The sequence below is a fragment of the Epinephelus lanceolatus genome, chromosome 21 (genome assembly GCF_041903045.1).
Source record: "Epinephelus lanceolatus isolate andai-2023 chromosome 21, ASM4190304v1, whole genome shotgun sequence".
In the NCBI taxonomy this organism is placed as follows: Eukaryota; Metazoa; Chordata; class Actinopteri; order Perciformes; family Serranidae; genus Epinephelus; species Epinephelus lanceolatus.
Window position 1 is genome coordinate 2,209,358 of NC_135754.1, and position 17,949 is coordinate 2,227,306.

The 17,949-nt window shown below is 39.9% G+C and overlaps 1 protein-coding gene and 1 long non-coding RNA gene across 13 annotated transcripts in view; one reads left to right on the forward strand and one right to left on the reverse strand.

The window, feature by feature from the left end:
• rbfox3a (RNA binding fox-1 homolog 3a) overlaps positions 1-17,949 on the reverse strand; it is a 1,467,330-nt gene that overhangs the window by 120,598 nt on the left and 1,328,783 nt on the right. The gene's annotated exons all lie outside the window — the stretch shown is intronic.
• LOC144459422 (uncharacterized) lies at positions 3,811-6,071 on the forward strand. The gene is made up of 3 exons (XR_013488403.1): positions 3,811-3,975; positions 4,628-4,690; positions 5,930-6,071. It is a non-coding gene; the product is annotated as an uncharacterized LOC144459422 (long non-coding RNA).

Genomic DNA, 17,949 nt, shown 5'->3' on the forward strand with positions numbered 1-17,949 from the left:
TGGTCCTCTAACACTGACATCTTCTACAGGAGGGGGCAGAGCCGCCTGTTCATCCTGCGAACACTGAAGTCCTTTGATGTGTGTGTGGAGATGTTGACCATGTTCTATCACACGGTGGTGGCCGGTGCACTCCTCTACGGTGCAGTGAGCTGGGGAGGCAGCTTGATGGACAAAAACACCAAGCGATTGGACAAGCTGGTTAAAAAAGCTGGCTCAGTGCTCGGTAGGAGACTGGGCCCACTAAAAACTGCGGTGGAGAGGGGCACATTGAACAAACTGAAAGCTATAATGGACAATAACAGGCTCCCTCTCCACAGCCTCCTGGAGCAACAGAGGAGCAGCTGCAGCAGTCGGCTCATCTCACTGCATTGCAGAACGGCACGTTTTGGGAGATCCTTTGTCCCCATGGCAATAAGGACTGTTTAAAACCTCCTGAATCCAGTCACACGCCCACTCACACGTCACATTAGCCACAACTGGACTGGACTGGACTCAATTTTAATTTGATTTTTAATTTCTAGTTCTTTCTATTCTATTCTATTCTATTCTATTCTATTCTATTCTATTCTCTTTCTCCAGCCAGCTGTCACCTATGCTGGTTTTCTGTGGTGAAATAAGGAGGCATTGTATGGCTAATTCCTCAGATTATCTTCATGAATCAGCTGTTCTTTATCTGTCGTGGCACTTTCAGATGAAGCCACAGGTAGCAAATAAATAGAAACAGGGCATTAGATAGAAGTTCAGCTCCAAACAGTGCCCTCACTCCACGTTGGCTGCAAATGCACAATGTTGCCATATTGGTGCAGTTACATTTCTGCCATGTCTCCTCTTGTTATACCCGAAAATACATGAACGTTTTAATAAACAAACGTTGTATGCATCTCTGCTCGTCCCATCTGTGCTGAAATTTTGATCTGCTTCTTGTTGCTGGTGCTCAGCTTAGGGCCTGTCAGACACTGTTGTCTCTGTTAGCCCGTATTATTAACAAACATAATTCTGTTTGTCACGTTGTCATATTGTTTATTACTACTGTAATACAAGTTGGATTTAGAACCGTGATGCCGTCAGCCTGGTATTGTGTAGATAATTCCTCATTTAGTCTTCATGAATCAGCCATTCTTCATCCTTTGCTGCAGTTTTAAAGCTAGTGACAGGAATAAATACAAACAGAGTGTCTGACACAATTTCATCTCAAAGCGCATAACGCACTGCCCCATCGTCAGCTTCATATTCCAAAATGTTGCCATTTTTGTGCAGTTTTAGTTTTATTTGCCGGACTACCTTTTTTGTCACCCAAAAAAGCACATTATCTTTCTCGTAAACAAACACAAGGTGCACCACTCTTCCCCCTCCTACTTCTACTGATAAAAAGAAAGAAAGACACAGACAGACAGACAGACAGACAGAAAGAAAGAAAGAAAGAAAGACATGTATAGACATGTATAGCCATGTTTGCACCTTTGAAGACATGGGATCTAAATATAAGCAGGGCTGTGTGTTTCAGTGCATATTCTACTGTTTCAACATAAACTTACACCACAACACACGCACACAGGGTAGATCAGGCAGTGGAGCATGGAAAACTGTGACAGAGGGTTTGGGGGTCACCTGAGGCTGTTTCATTGGGTAGATGGATGGTGGGATAGATGGTGGGATGGAGGGACAAAGGCAGAGAGACAGGAAAAGAGGGAGGGAGAAGAAACAGATGGATAGCCTCTCTCTGTCAGAGTGGTTATTTAAAGAAGTGCTGTAAAGCTGTCTGGGAATGAACAGATTTCAGACTAATGTGCAAAAAGTAGAGCAGTTACGAGGAGCAGACAGTCTCAGCACTTCTACCAAATGAAACCAAGCTGCCACTTCAAACAGCACACACACACACACACACACACACACACACTATGAGGGGTGAAAAGTATCAGCGAACACACGCACACTGCATTCACTGCGTACTTGATACGTGTACATTACATGTGCAACCATCACCGTGTACTTGCTTCGCGTGCACTGCGCGTGCATTCACCGTGTACTTGTTACACATGCAATGCGCGTGCAATGCCTACACACGCCTAGACGTATGGTTATTAGACGTGCATGCGTTGACACGTCATGTGATCGCAGGGGTCAAAAGTGTCAGCTCGAAGCAACAACGCGTTGTGTGACAGGTAGCATGTCATACGAAAATTATTATAAATTTCAATAGAATAAACTTGCCTGATTAACTGAAAACAATTATACAATAACGAAAAAATAATAGCCTATCGAAAATATAAGTCAAGTAAATTGATCATCTGAAAAAAGCCCATTTTACTGCGCTGAGACTTACAGCGAGCAACTGACACTGAAGCGTCCCAAAATGCGTGTGACAGATCATCTGTTATAATACTTGCAGCTTTATATCAAAAAAAAAATGTGTCTCATGAAATTGTTATATTTTTAATGTAAACTGTAAATGTATGTCTATTTAGCGTTTAGAGTGATTCCAGCATATGGTAGTCTGAGTAGACTGTTAACATTGTGACTGAAAATATTACCCCATAATTTACATGGAGTATTAGATTTTTAAAAGGTATCAAACTATTTGAATGCATTGCAGAGTAGAGTGTTTCACCCTCCTGGTCACAGGTTGAGGTGGATTAAAATGAGGTGTGTTAATTCAGCACCATGGACAGCTCCACAGATTTATCATTAAACAGCGACCTGCTCCACCTCAATCTGTGATATCCACGGATTTGGGTCATTCAATTTTAATTATTAATTAATAGCGTAATAGGGTACGGGCGGATTAAAACCAGTGTACTTCTGTGTTATACTTTCCCAAACTACAGGCTTTATTGTGTGTAGAACCACTCTACAGGTGGCGGCCGGCTTAACTCGCCAATAATGTGCTGAGAAAAATGTTTGAAGTCCAAAAAAAGTAATTTATTACAAAAAAAAGTCAACAAAACAGGTTTCAAAATTCAAATTATACTTTGTTCAAACGAAATCTTCAATATGACACCTTATCTTTGGCTAATTTTCTTTCAAACATTTTTTAAAAGATGTGCACTCCACAGACAGAAAGCACCGCACGGAGCGAGGTTTTTGAGCGCACTCGGCTTTCAGTTATAACTGACAGGACTGCAAATATAACACAAACACTTAAGATGTCATACTTTAAAACAAACTCTTAACTGGCCGGATCAACGAGACCCTCCCCCGGGTCTAGGCTTGCGGCGCTGGTCCGACCTGCCTGTATGCAGTGAAGGTTCCAACGCTGGAACACCAAGCGGCTGACAACGTGACTGACGCCCACACACACAAAGCTGGAAAGCGGGAGGACACTCCTAATTCCCCGATCCTTAACTAACCTCCACCCTACCCCCGGAACTTCTCCACCTACGCTGTCTGTCTTCGCCCCCCCCCCGGCCATGAATGCAATAAAGGTGGCTTCGTCGGGCACTTTACAGCAGCTCCGCTTCCCAGATTGTCGCTCGCTCGTATCTCCTTTCTCAGTTCTTGCCCTGCAATCAAGTCCAGCTGTGTATGATCAGTCCAGAGACTCTGTCAGATCCACAGGTGAACGCATTTTCTTTGATTACTTGTCGCAATGGCAACCGGTCCTCTCAACCCCAGTTCATTAGCCTACAATATGAATAAATATTGGACGGTGATTAGAAATTCCTTCAACATGGTGCAGGGAAACTATTTTTCGGATCCACCCAGGAGCAGTAGCATCACTATGCTAACTAGCTTGCTATGCTAATCAGACGTGCGTGCGTAGACACGTCATGTGATCACAGGGGTCAAAAGTGTCAGCTCTTGAAGCCAGAGCCCTTGAATAGAGAGTCGCGTCTTCTCCGTTCACTCTAATGGGCCATTTTTTCACAGCAATGGCGGATCGCGGATCCTCTCAATAGTTCCCGGAAGTAAGCGGCACATGCTAGCAGCGCAATGGAGTTACAGCAGAAAAGACCGGCTGTGATGTACTTTTAACGGGTAAGATGTCCAAAGACTCAAATTTTATATTATCAGCACAACTTATCTAAATTAGCATGTGTATTAAAGCTTGTTAGTGGATTATCTCCCATTAAATTAGTAGATTTATGTAATGTTAAAAGATAACAGATTAGGCTAGGACACTGTACATACTGTACACACCATACAGGTAATGCTAACCATGAACAGCCTGTTAGTTTTAGTTGTCTTCTCCTAAACCATTTTATCTAACATTGGGAAGTTAGAGTGCTTCCAGTCCTGATTTTTTGCAAGCCAGTCTGAGTTAGATATTAGCTCAGTTAAATATGACATTGCTGCGTGATTGTTGAGTGGAGGAGGTGAAATGAAACAAAAACGGAACTTATGGTCTGTTTTTTAGGCTTTGTGATTCTGTTGAGTATACCTGTCTATAATGTTACAGCTCAGCTGATATTACATTGATAGCGAAGTGAGAGGGAAGTTTGAGGACCTGAATGAGATTTAAAACACAAGATAAGTAATTTTGATAAATGAAACATACCAGGCTAAATGGGGAATTATTCTAAATACCAAATGTATGTATATATTACTGTGTTATACATATGATCATGCTAAATATATATTCTATCACAGTATTAGATATGTAATCTTGTATATTTGTAACCTGCTGTAGGAGCACTGGGTGGTGGAGGAGCAGTGATGCTGCAGGACCACTGTGTGAGAGAGGACGCTGCAGGTAAGTGCTGAGTCGATCTTGGTGAGACTTAAAACTTAACAAGGTGTGTTTCAAGTAGTTACAGAGATAAGGAATCATACTTAATATGTATTATACTGCATTTTATATTAATTATATAAGTAATTATATTGAATATATAATATATGATATACAGTGTTGGGCAAGTTACTTTGAAAATGTAATACATTGCATATTACCAGTTACCGTCATTATAATATTATAATATTAATAGGCATTATAAAATAGAAGAGGGTCATGTTGTTTCATAGCGGCTAATTAAAGCACAGAGAGCTTTAATTGCAGTTCATTAACTTACAAATCCAGTAGTGGGCGATATTGCATAGTCTACTGAAGGCCCCCCTCTGGAGTGCAGATCTGACCGATTCACGCATTCACATACAGTGGTTACAACTTTGTATTAAAATCCCCTGCTTATATAAATAACAGTGTGATGATATTAAACAATTAAATAGCCTAGACCTTTTCAAATGAACAGATAACTATGGACACAGGGACAACCAGACACAGGATCAAAGTCTGATAACTTATGAGATAGGGATGAATATTTGAGAGCCAGTCATATGAAACACAGTAGGCAAATGCTGAGGTTAGCACAACAAAAACAAATTGGCTTGCCAGTCAGTCACTATGACAAGTGCAAATTAATACACCAGAGCTGGTAGACCCACCTGCTGGTTTCCAGTGTGCTGATCAGTTACAACAGCACCCAACACTGAAATATAAGTAAACATTTTAAGGAATTATACTGCAGTGATGCTGCGTGCCTCGTGTCAGGAGTGCTGCAGGATGAGGACCATTAATGTTACAGTTCAGGAGTGGCAATAACAATGATGTTACAGGTCCAGGGATGCATTGTGGTGCAGGGGCGCTCACAGCATGATGCACAAAGATGGTGGGAATTAAATCTGCTCTAAGCCTTGTCTTGCCCTTTTTGGTCTGCATCAAAATGTGCCTGCAGTGACTTCCCACACAAAACTCACTTTTGTCTACCCACAAACATATCCCATAGTGGCTGAATGCATACAGTATTCGGGAACACTTTATACTTACTGAACATGTATACACTCATTATATATTCATGAGACAACTTCAAACAAATGCAATTAAAACTGATGCCACTTGTCATACTTGTGCCTTATCTCACAAGGCAACGTCAGACCCAGGCATATATACGTGTGCCTAACCATTTCTCCTCTTTCTTTTTTTTTTCTCTTTCAGCACAAGAACAACAGGGGGATGCAAAGGAGCCTGAACTCACCCCGCAATGAAACAACCCCCTTACCCTGAGTCTCAACTCTGTGGGTTTTGCAAGCCTTTCCCTGTTCCTTATTTTTAATAAACCAAACACTGAGCTTCCCAATAGTGTGGTATTTGTTTGTGGAAATGTGCTAATGCAGTATTTGAGAATGATAACCTTACATATTTTTGTTGTTGTAGTCTGTAGTGAGTCTCAGGTTACTCCTGCTGACTTAGGCCAAAGAAAAATTCTCATCTCTGTGTCAATGAAGAAATTGTGCATGTGTACCTCTCTCTCTAAACGATTAGAACATCCCCACACAGCACCATGGTGGAGACTGTACGAGAGGACAACACAGAAGGAAAGGCACAGACAAACTGCTTGACATCCAAGTCATGTTTCTGAGTTTATTAAAAATTTATTTGTTATAGTAAATAAGTACATAGTAAAAAGACAAAGATACATAAAATATATATGTCTATAAACTGCTGCTGCTGCTGCTGCTGCTAGCCCAGTGACCCATTGTGCTGTCACTTGACAATCATTGGTAGTCACCCGTTGGTCTCCTTCTGTCCCACTGAAAGTAATTAAGATAACATTAGTTATAAATCATTAGAATCATTACATTATCAATAAATGTTAGGATGTGATTACTCCTGACAACCATACAAGACTAAGGACAGAATTGAAAACATCATTTAAAGCAATAAAAGCAACACGCTATTTCACCAAGGTAAGAAAAGACTGACATATTTAAACAAGGCAGACAATAATATATGTTATATGCACATTACACATAGTTATACTGTGTAATAATACATTTCTATCATAATTATGCTATGTCATTAATATACTTATACTGGCCCATATATAAATACATATCCTTATCCACATCCCTTATATTTAAACTGTGCACTGTGTACATACTGTGTAATATTCCTGTGTGCAATATTTTGCCACTTCCTGGGGGATATTTATACATTCCTATATTTTTACAGTAAAAATACTACACATCATGTGTATTAAGTTGCTGTAACGTGAATTTCCAAGGTTGGGATTAATAGAGTCTTACCTAACCGTAGTAAACTAACACTAATCCTCAAATATTAGCACATTTTACTTTAAAAAACAACATAAAGATGTAACTGTTTATGGCGTGCTACACATATATTATAAATCAATGTAGTTATTGAAAGCTACTTACCAAAAATCGGAGTTCTGTCTCTCAGTATTATGTATTTAAATGGCCCGCCAGTAACTTCCGGGAACTATCCGAGGTCTACATGAGTCACGTGACGCACAAGCATTTTGGACTTCCGTTGTCGCGACTCTACGGCACTGCTTGAAGCAACAACGCGTCATGTTACGGACGTGTGACACGACATATATATATATATATATATATATATATATATATATATATATATATATATACAGTACAGGCCAAAAGTTTGGACACACCTTCTCATTCAATGCGTTTTCTTATTTTCATGACTATTTACATTGTAGATTCTCACTGAAGGCATCAAAACTATGAATGAACACATGTGGAGTTATGTACTTAACAAAAAAAGGTGAAATAACTGAAAACATGTTTTATATTCTAGTTTCTTCAAAATAGCCACCCTTTGCTCTGATTACTGCTTTGCACACTCTTGGCATTCTCTCCATGAGCTTCAAGAGGTAGTCACCTGAAATGGTTTCCACTTCACAGGTGTGCCTTATCAGGGTTAATTAGTGGAATTTCTTGCTTTATCAATGGGGTTGGGACCATCAGTTGTGTTGTGCAGAAGTCAGGTTAATACACAGCCGACAGCCCTATTGGACAACTGTTAAAATTCATATTATGGCAAGAACCAATCAGCTAACTAAAGAAAAACAAGTGGCCATCATTACTTTAAGAAATGAAGGTCAGTCAGTCCGGAAAATTGCAAAAACTTTAAATGTGTCCCCAAGTGGAGTCGCAAAAACCATCAAGCGCTACAACGAAACTGGCGCACATGAGGACCGACCCAGGAAAGGAAGACCAAGAGTCACCTCTGCTTCTGAGGATAAGTTCATCCGAGTCACCAGCGTCAGAAATTTCAAGTTAACAGCAGCTCAGATCAGAGACCAGATGAATGCCACACAGAGTTCTAGCAGCAGACCCATCTCTAGAACAACTGTTAAGAGGAGACTGCGCCAATCAGGCCTTCATGGTCAAATAGCTGCTAGGAAACCACTGCTAAGGAGAGGCAACAAGCAGAAGAGATTTGTTTGGGCCAAGAAACACAAGGAATGGACATTAGACCAGTGGAAATCTGTGCTTTGGTCTGATGAGTCCAAATTTGAGATCTTTGGTTCCAACCGCCATGTCTTTGTGAGACGCAGAAAAGGTGAACGGATGGATTCCACATGCCTGGTTCCCACTGTGAAGCATGGAGGAGGAGGTGTGATGGTGTGGGGGTGTTTTGCTGGTGACACTGTTGGGGATTTATTCAAAATTGAAGGCACACTGAACCAGCATGGCTACCACAGCATCCTGCAGCGACATGCCATCCCATCCGGTTTGCGTTTAGTTGGACGATCATTTATTTTTCAGCAGGACAATGACCCCAAACACACCTCCAGGCTGTGTAAGGGCTATTTGACCAAGAAGGAGAGTGATGGAGTGCTGCGGCAGATGACCTGGCCTCCACAGTCACCGGACCTGAACCCAATCGAGATGGTTTGGGGTGAGCTGGACCGCAGAGTGAAGGCAAAGGGGCCAACAAGTGCTAAACACCTCTGGGAACTCCTTCAAGACTGTTGGAAAACCATTTCAGGTGACTACCTCTTGAAGCTCATGGAGAGAATGCCAAGAGTGTGCAAAGCAGTAATCAGAGCAAAGGGTGGCTATTTTGAAGAAACTAGAATATAAAACATGTTTTCAGTTATTTCACCTTTTTTTGTTAAGTACATAACTCCACATGTGTTCATTCATAGTTTTGATGCCTTCAGTGAGAATCTACAATGTAAATAGTCATGAAAATAAAGAAAACGCATTGAATGAGAAGGTGTGTCCAAACTTTTGGCCTGTACTGTATATATATATATATGCTATAAGTGTAGCCTATATATATTTACACAGTTTCTATCTATCTATCTATCTATCTATCTTTTTATTTTCTTTCCTTGTTCAGGCACTATTTTTAACACTTCTACAACAGATCGTTTGTTAGCCTATAATAATAGGATACTTGCAGCTTTATATCAAGGGAAACAAATTGTGTCTCATGAAATTGTTATATTACTTATTATACCTACTTATAGCCTACCTACTTATTTCCACAGCAGTTGGGGTGCTGTGTGTTGTTGCCTGTTCCTGCCACAAGGTGGAGTCTGGGGTTTGTGAGTCAGTGCCATAATACCAGACTGTATAGAGATTTCATTTTTATTTTGAATAAAATTGATTAGAAATGCCAGAGGTTCAGCCCTGTCTTGAGATACTAAGAGACCAGAAACCAGTCCCCTCTGCAGCTGTGGTTGAGCAAAAGCGAGAGATGGGACCAGGGCAAACTTTTGTCAGGTAATTATTGTATTCAATGTAGTGCCTTATTTCAAAATACTTTCTGTAACCTTACCAGAAATACTGTAAAAATTGATCACTTTTACAACTAATAATTTCTATTTAAATTCCAGGCAGATGAGGAATGCAGAGTTGACTGGAGAGGGCTGCAGAGACCTGTGACAGTTCACACTCCTGAGTTGGAGCTCCCCCGTGCCTTGTCTGTGGCAGAATTGGCAATATTGCCACATCCAACTGTTCCATTGCCAGAGACAATACCAACGTACATTGAGACAGTGCACATTCTTCGAGAAATGTTGGCTCATGTATGATTTGTCATCACTAGACTCTGCAGTTCCCCTCAGCTCTCATTAGCATTTCAGCATTAATGTTTTGATCCGATTTTTTCCTATAGAGTGCCGAAGTCACGCCCCTTCTGGTGAAGCTCATGGGACCTTAGATCGGAAAAAATATGAAAGGCAGTGAATGAGGAGAGAAATATTATCTTTTGGTCCCGTTCGAGTTGTGACATGAAATCCAAATATGTCGTTAATGAATTTAAAACATAAATTTTAAGGTCAAGAAAGTCATACTTTGTGGTAAAACTGTTGAGATATAAGCTTTTTAATTAGAAAGACTACACAGGAGGAGGTCGCGTATGTGACATCATAGCTTTCACTCGCTTCCTGCAGCTTGGCCTCCCCGCTGAAATTCCACTGTTTTATGATTTATCGATTTATGATTGAAGATGTCTGCGTGTTTTGTGCCAGGTTGCAGTCACTCCAAGCTGCAGGAAGTGAGCGAAAGCTATGACGTCACATACGCGACCGCCTCCTGTGTAGTTTTTCTAATTACTTTTAAAAAAAATAAATAAAAAAAATAGGCTACAGTAGCCTAATTAAGTAGTAAGTAAACAATAATGATGAAGACCATGACCCGCGTGGGGGTCCCAGGGGGATCTGAGGACTAGGGAGACCCACATGTTGTGGAACAACCACCGTCAGACCCTGCTCACTATTCCTGAGCACTCATCCTGGGCACAGGAAAAAGCAGATCTACAAACCCACCATCCATAGCACATAGTTTGATCACATATGAATTAATGTATTAATTAAATATCGCCCTTAAATAATGATATATTAAGTGGGTTAAGTCATAGTGACCTAACCATTAATTAATTAGGCTAATGGTGTGGACCATCAATTAATGATGAGTTAATGGTGAATTAATGTATGAGTTCATCATTAAATGTATAAATGTGAGTTAGGCCTACCTCAATATCTTAAATCAAATTGTTAACGCTATGAGGCTGATGTGGGCAATTGCTCATGAAATAGCCTTCACTGCAAGATAGGGCGGACATTGAAAGAAACTAGAAGAGTTGAACTTTCCATAGCTGTGAGTTGCTTTTTGGAGCGACATCCCAGTGCTGAGAAATACAGCATTGAATTAACGTAACAGAAATCGTCTGCACACACATTTGCCAACACAGGCTAGCATACTTGTTTACATAACTTATGAACTCGTTTGCACAGATATGAACAAATGGAGGAAGAACTGAAGCAGCTTTGTGATGATGCTACTCAAATATTTTCACATGTTATGAGGACAGATCAAACTTATTCTGCAAAGTAGCCTATGGTTTACTAATTTCCCATTTAACTGTTATCACAGATTTGTCTCTCCGTTGTATAAATCAAAAAGTTCATATCACTTTGTGACTTGCTGCATATCATAAATAAACAGCAGATCAACCAAAGTATTTTTGAGAGATTCGGCTTTTAATCCACAGCACACTGATATTGACAGATTCCAGACAACCTCAGTTATACAGTTACATTAACTGGAAAGTGGTTTGACTTACTACAAAAAATATATAGTCAATAATAAAGGTGGTGATGTTTATTTTAAAGACATGCATATAATTTATCCAACAAAAGAAATTCTTAAAATGTACAGACCTTCTGTCTGAATCCTGTGTATTCTGCAAACTGACACAGAAACTATTGTTCATTTATTTTATGAATGTATTTATGTTCAATTATTTTGGATTGATGTTGACAATGATTCTTTATGTGGGATTAAGATTAATTTGCTAAAAAAAAAAAAGAAAAAAGAAAAAAAGGACATTACTTTTTATTTGGAGAAAAACAATATGGACAGTAGACATCTTTTATTTTTAAACCATCGTATTTTAGATGGAAAGTTTCATATCCACAAAAGCAAGTGGACTGAAAGGAAACCCAATATACACCAGTTAAAATATGAACTGACCAATATGAAAGCCATCAGGACTTTGAATGTTTATGAAGCCTTAAAATCCTCTCTATAACTTGAATGTACTCAGGACTTTGTATATTTGTTTTTATTTATTTACATTCATGTTCATGAATTAAAATAAAATTGGAGGGAAAAAAACAGTTACACAATAATGAAAAGATATCCGGCTGCCAGCATTTTCTGGTGAGATAGGCTATGTTAAACAGAAAGTAGTGGGGGAATGTCTGGAGGAACTCTAGAGGAAAGAGAAGTTGCCTAAGAGCAGGCTTCATTATTAAGCAGCTACAGTGGCAGTGGAATTAATGTAAGTGCATTTTCTAGAAAATAGCTATTGATGCACAACATGGGTCTAAAGTGACCCGACTGAGTTTTTATGTTCTTTATCTTTGCAATAAATTACATTCATCATTCAGTATTCCAGGTTTTCATCAGTTAACTTTTTTTGATCATTATACATCCTTATTTTATGTTTTCCTTTCTTACTTTTTGAATAAAAACCCTTTTTGTATCACTACCCTTCTAATGCACAACATGGGTCTAAAATGACCCATATCCATTTTCTATGTTATTTCATGTATGGCTGAGTGTTTCTATGATATTTCTTTGAAATAAATGTATTTTATCATTATTCCAAGTAATCAGTAAATATCTTGTTTTTGTTTAGCACAAATCATAATTTTCCTTTTTCCTTTCTTATTTTATGAACAAGCACAGCTTTTGTATTTCTACATCAAGTTTGCATGGGTCAGCATTTGGCGGGAGCCTGTGAAAGTTGTTTGTTTGCAAGTAGGAACATACTTACCTCGGACAACTATTCACAGCTCAGCACGGCTCCCTTTGCACATCTGATACATGTAGCCTAAGTCTTGTTTTACAATTGTTCAAACATTACCCTGAGAAAATATTTGATGATAATTGTGAAATATAGCTGTACATAATATTTGATTAGGTTTAGGTTACCTTGAGAGTGAGTACATTACTTATAAGTAATTACTGTTAGCTAGCTAGCTGTTTGCATATTCTATTTTAGTTCTTTGTAGTAGTGTAACTACTTAGCCAAGTAGTTAGTTAAACTACTTAGCCAAGTAGTTAGATAACTAGCTTAGGATGGTGTCCTCCAGACTTGCTCCGTTTCAACGAAAAAAGCTCCTCTCTTGAATAAACTCTCCTCTTCACAGAAGTAGGCTATCCATTAGTAGTTGAGAAAAATATAATAAAAATTCAGTAAAGCTAAGTAAAACTGCAGAGCTACCAGACTTTGCTGCTACTAGTTGAAACGCACGTTCTAGAATGAACCGCCCCCACCTCCCCTTGAAGATCAAGTTAATTTTATTTAATTTTATTTTCTATATAGCACGAGATCACAACAGAAGTGATTTAAGGTTACCTTTCCTAGAGAACATGTCTATACCTTGTCCTTTTATTAAACAAACTCAATAGCCCTGTGTTATTTATCTTATTTACACCACGGCATGTCATTTCTGTCTCTACATAGCCATGTTTTCTGTTATCAGAGGTATGTGTATGTGACGAAATGATAAATAAATATGTTGCAAATATTGTATGAGTGTTTGGCCCCAAAGAAGCAAAGAAACACTCAGCCAGCATGAAATAACATGGGAAATGGATATGGGTCGTTTTTGACCCATGTTGTGCATTAGAAGGGGTGTGCATATGTTGTGCATCAAAGGGATAAAATAAGAGCCTTCTAAAAAGTCAAATATGAGGTGTTTTCTCATATTTGACTTTTTAAGAAGGCTCTTATTTTGAAATTCTACATCAGAATCAAATTAAATTTAGTGTGTGACATTCTGAGGTGGTCTACTATCAACCTGAAGTGAAACCATCCTCTGGAAACATGAGATTTCATTTTTATTCAAAATAAAAATGTTGATTTTGATATGAGTGTTATGCTATAATATGATGTTTGCACCCCAACTGCTGTGGAAATAAGTAGGTAGGCTATAAGTAGGTATAATAAGTAATATAACAATTTCATGAGATACAATTTGTTCCCCTTGATATAAAGCTGCAAGTATCCTATTATTATAGGCTAACAAATGATCTGTTGTAGAAGTGTTAAAAATAGTGCCTGAACAAGGAAAGAAAATAAAAAGATAGATAGATAGATAGATAGATAGATAGATGATGCGTGTCTACGCACGCACGTCTGATCAGCATAACAAGCTAGTTAGCATAGCAATGCTACGTGTCACACATCCGTAACACGACGCGTTGCTGCTTCAAGAGCTGACACTTTTGACCCCTGTGATCGCATGACATGTCTACGCATGCATGTCTGATTAGCATAGCAAGCTAGTTAGCATAGCGATGCTACTCCTGTAGTCTCGCCACCAGACAATCAGAGATCTCTGCCTTCTGATAGTCTGGGGACACTCCTTTCTAAAGTGTGTTTAACACACCGGCGAAAACGGCCGGCAACAAAGCAACGCCTCTTGCATTTTTGAAAAGGACACGCCTACTCGGAAATGTGCGCTCCCCCTTTTCTCGTCCGCAAGGAAACAAATACACAGAGAGCTTGAAAATGGATGCTGAGAGATTTAACTCCGTTTTATCAAACGTGTGCTCATCCGTGAAGAAAATATTTTTTTTCCAGCGGATGTCTTAGTTACAACATGACTGAGCTAACTGGAGTAGTTTCATGTCGTATCCGACAACGGGAGGCTTTTAACAGATGACGTCCTGATGTTAGCTTTGCTGCTGCTGTTAGCTGTCCCTGTCAGCTGCAGCCACTGATGCTTTCTAGACATCGTGATTTCCCAAAACTGAATAAATACCACACATAGCAACACAAAACTGCTTTGCTAGCTCAATCATGTTGTAACTAAGATATCCGCTGGAAAAGATATTTTTTTCACGGACCGTTTAACGAGTTATTACCTATTACAGACACCGCTAACGGCTAACAGCTAACAGCTAATGGTTAGCCCAGCTAAACGTGCACACAGAAATAGTAATGTTTGTTCAAACATTGTGTTTATAGACTTTACAAACATCGGATTAGTCTAAAAGGTGATACAGTGATGTGAAAAATGTGATATATATATATATAAGTTATATATATAGCTCTGCTGGTTTTCTACCCGGACTATAGACTATAGAGGGAGGCGATTCCCTCTATAGTCTATAGTCCGGCCGGACGGATGAGTCATGGCCTTGTAAAAGATTATGTTTGTTTCTTTTAGTTGGTGAGAATGTGTCGCCACAAACGCGACAAACATCCACTAACTTTGACGCCGTTTTCTGCGAGTACGGCTGAGCCATTTTGTACCGCTACATGTGTTTCTAGTGGGACTATGTTTACAAGCACAAGAGTTCAGCAAGCCACCGAAGGACCGCCCTGCAGATTTACTATTGGTTCTGCAATGTAGAGAGTTTTTTTAAACTCTGAAATTGTATCCGCCCATCTAAACACAAAATCAGGGAGAAAGTCATCAGTCTTTAGTTAAGCAAAGAGTCTAAAGACTGACTTGTGAGTCTACTGCTCCTGGGTCAATCCGAAAAATAGTTTCCCTGCACCATGTTGGAGGAATTTCTAATCACCGTCCAATATTTATTTATATTGCAGGCTAATGAACTGGGGTTGAGTGGACTGGTTGCCATGGCGACAAGTAATCAAAGACAATGCATTCACCTGTGGATCTGACAGAGTCTCTGGACTGATCATACACAGCTGGACTTGATTGCAGGGCAAGAACTGAGAAAGGATATCCGAGCGAGCGACAGTTTGGCTCTGGGAAGCGGAGCTGCTGTAAAGTGCCCGACGAAGCCACCTTTATTGCATTCACGGCCGGGAGGGGGGGCGAAGACAGCCAGCGTAGGTGGAGAAGTTCCGGGGGTAGGGTGGAAGTTAGTTAAGGATCGGGGAATTAGGAGTGTCCTCCCGCTTTCCAGCTTTGTGTGTGCGGGCGTCTGTCACGCTGTCGGTGTTCCAGCCAGGGGCGAAAATCCCATTTCATAGTTGGGGGGGGGACAATAAACAGTAAAATTTTAGAGAATAATTCCAGGGGGGTACAAGGAAAAAAAGTTGTAGCCTGTCTTTTATACAGCATCTTTTACCGCAATTTGACGCTTTAATCTTCTCTCTGTCTTCCCGTGTGCAGTAGTGTGAATATTTATGGTATTAAGCAAACGGAGAAAACATGTCTCTCATTGTTTAATAGCAGCAAAAACAATAAGGCTTCATTCATCAAAGACAGAAACTCGATTTCTCCTTCTCTCCCTCTTTTTTCTCTGTCTCAGGTGTGTGGAATGGATCCTTCATCTTTGGCTGGCTGCAGGAGCAAAGCGTTTTTTTTTTTTTTTGGTTTTTTATTTTTTTACTGGCAGTGAGATCATAACTTTGAAAGAAAAGTCACCAAAGAAAATGTGTAATACTGAATATTTAGTTTGTTTACAAGGTATTTTGAATTTTGAAACCTGTTTTATTGACCTGTTCGTAATAAATTACTTTTTTTGGACTTTAAACATTTATCTCAGCACTGCAAGTTATTGATAACGAGATATATTATCAGCCTGGGCCTGGAGCTTGTTGTAACAGTAAATGAGATGTGTTGTAACTTGTGTAAGTTAAACTGTGTCTGTGTGAGTGTACATTTTACCCCGCGATCATGGACGTCGGAACTATTTTCTGAGTTCTGAGGGGGCGGAATTTTTGTTGGGAGGGGCGGGGGAAGCACGCACCCTTATCAGTGATTAAGGATTTGATTTGAAGTTATTTTATAATAACATGCAGTTATAAGAGAACTAGAATGTTTTGTTAAGAAAATGAAACTTTGATAACTAAATCAAGCCATTTAAGGAACAATATAACCCTGTCTGTAGGGATGAACGCACCGCATGATGGGGTCAAACGGATCATGTGCATAATTAACCACAAAACAAGCAAATACTTCATCTTAATGACATGTAACACTCATTATGCTTCAGCTGAATCCTCTAAGCAAATGACCATGTTGAACTGAAATTAGTTTATCACATTAAATGTCCTAAATTGTATGAAATTGCTCCAATGCGTTAAACCAAACTTTGTGCATAATCACACAGCCTGATATGCCCTGGCAAACACAGTGGGACTATTTTCTGAAAGCCCCGGTCTGCTGTCAGCAGCAGCGGCAGCTGCAGCGGGGATTTCAGCACCACGGACAGTGCGCGTAAAAAGCGCAGCAGGTCCAGGGCCTCTGTATGTAGTCAGGCAGGCTGCATATCACATCAAAAGCATAGATCTATGCATTCATGATATGAAAGAGATAAATGTAAGTCAGACAAATTGAGTTTAAATTCAGATTCTTTATTTTTTTTTAAGCTTTCTTAGGCTGATGGGGTGCGGGGGGCACGGATGGGAGAGGGTGCGGCCGCACCCCCTGTACCCCTAGTTCCGACGTTTATGCCCGCAATGCGTGATGTGGGCAGTCAGGTCCAGCCACAGCTGCTACTGCTGCCAAGTACTAACGGCTGCTAGCCCCGCCCATTGGAAAGAGTGTGGGATATACCACTACTAGGAATGGGAGGGGAGGACTAAATCTTTTAAGATTTAAGGATGTCTGAAAAGCTGTTTCCATAAACAGTCAAATTCGCAAAAGGGCAAAATGCGAAAAAAATGTTTATGAAAACACAACTATTGATTAAAAGCATACAGATGGAGGTTTGCAGCATTTAGGATCCAATTCAATAATAGGCTATATATTCACAATTAGGCTGTTGTAGCCTATATATTATCTTAGTTAAATATTTTTAAACCACAGCCAGACGTTGAGGGTGGTCAGTAGCTCTGATTTGTGAGGATAAAATAAAAAATCATGCGTGTGTATATGCAGACGTATGTCTGCAGTGACTTGATTCATTCATTCATTCCACTCTTGCGAAGCACACACACACGCCTGCCTGCACGTGTAAACTATGGAGACAGACAGTTTGCCAGGTGTTAATAATGTGTACATGCACTGTGTGTGCGAGATTCACACGCACATGCAGGTGTAGTGTATGTGTGGCGTTTGTAACGTGCTGTGCACGCGTACTGATAAGACGTGTGAGCGCGTCATGTGAGTGGAGCGAACAACGCCTGCGCGTCATGGAGCAGGCGTGTGTGTAACACTCCATAGTACTCCTATAGTATATAGTTACTCCCATAGTAACCCTATGTAAAATGTAGGCGTGCACTCACGCGGTTTGATT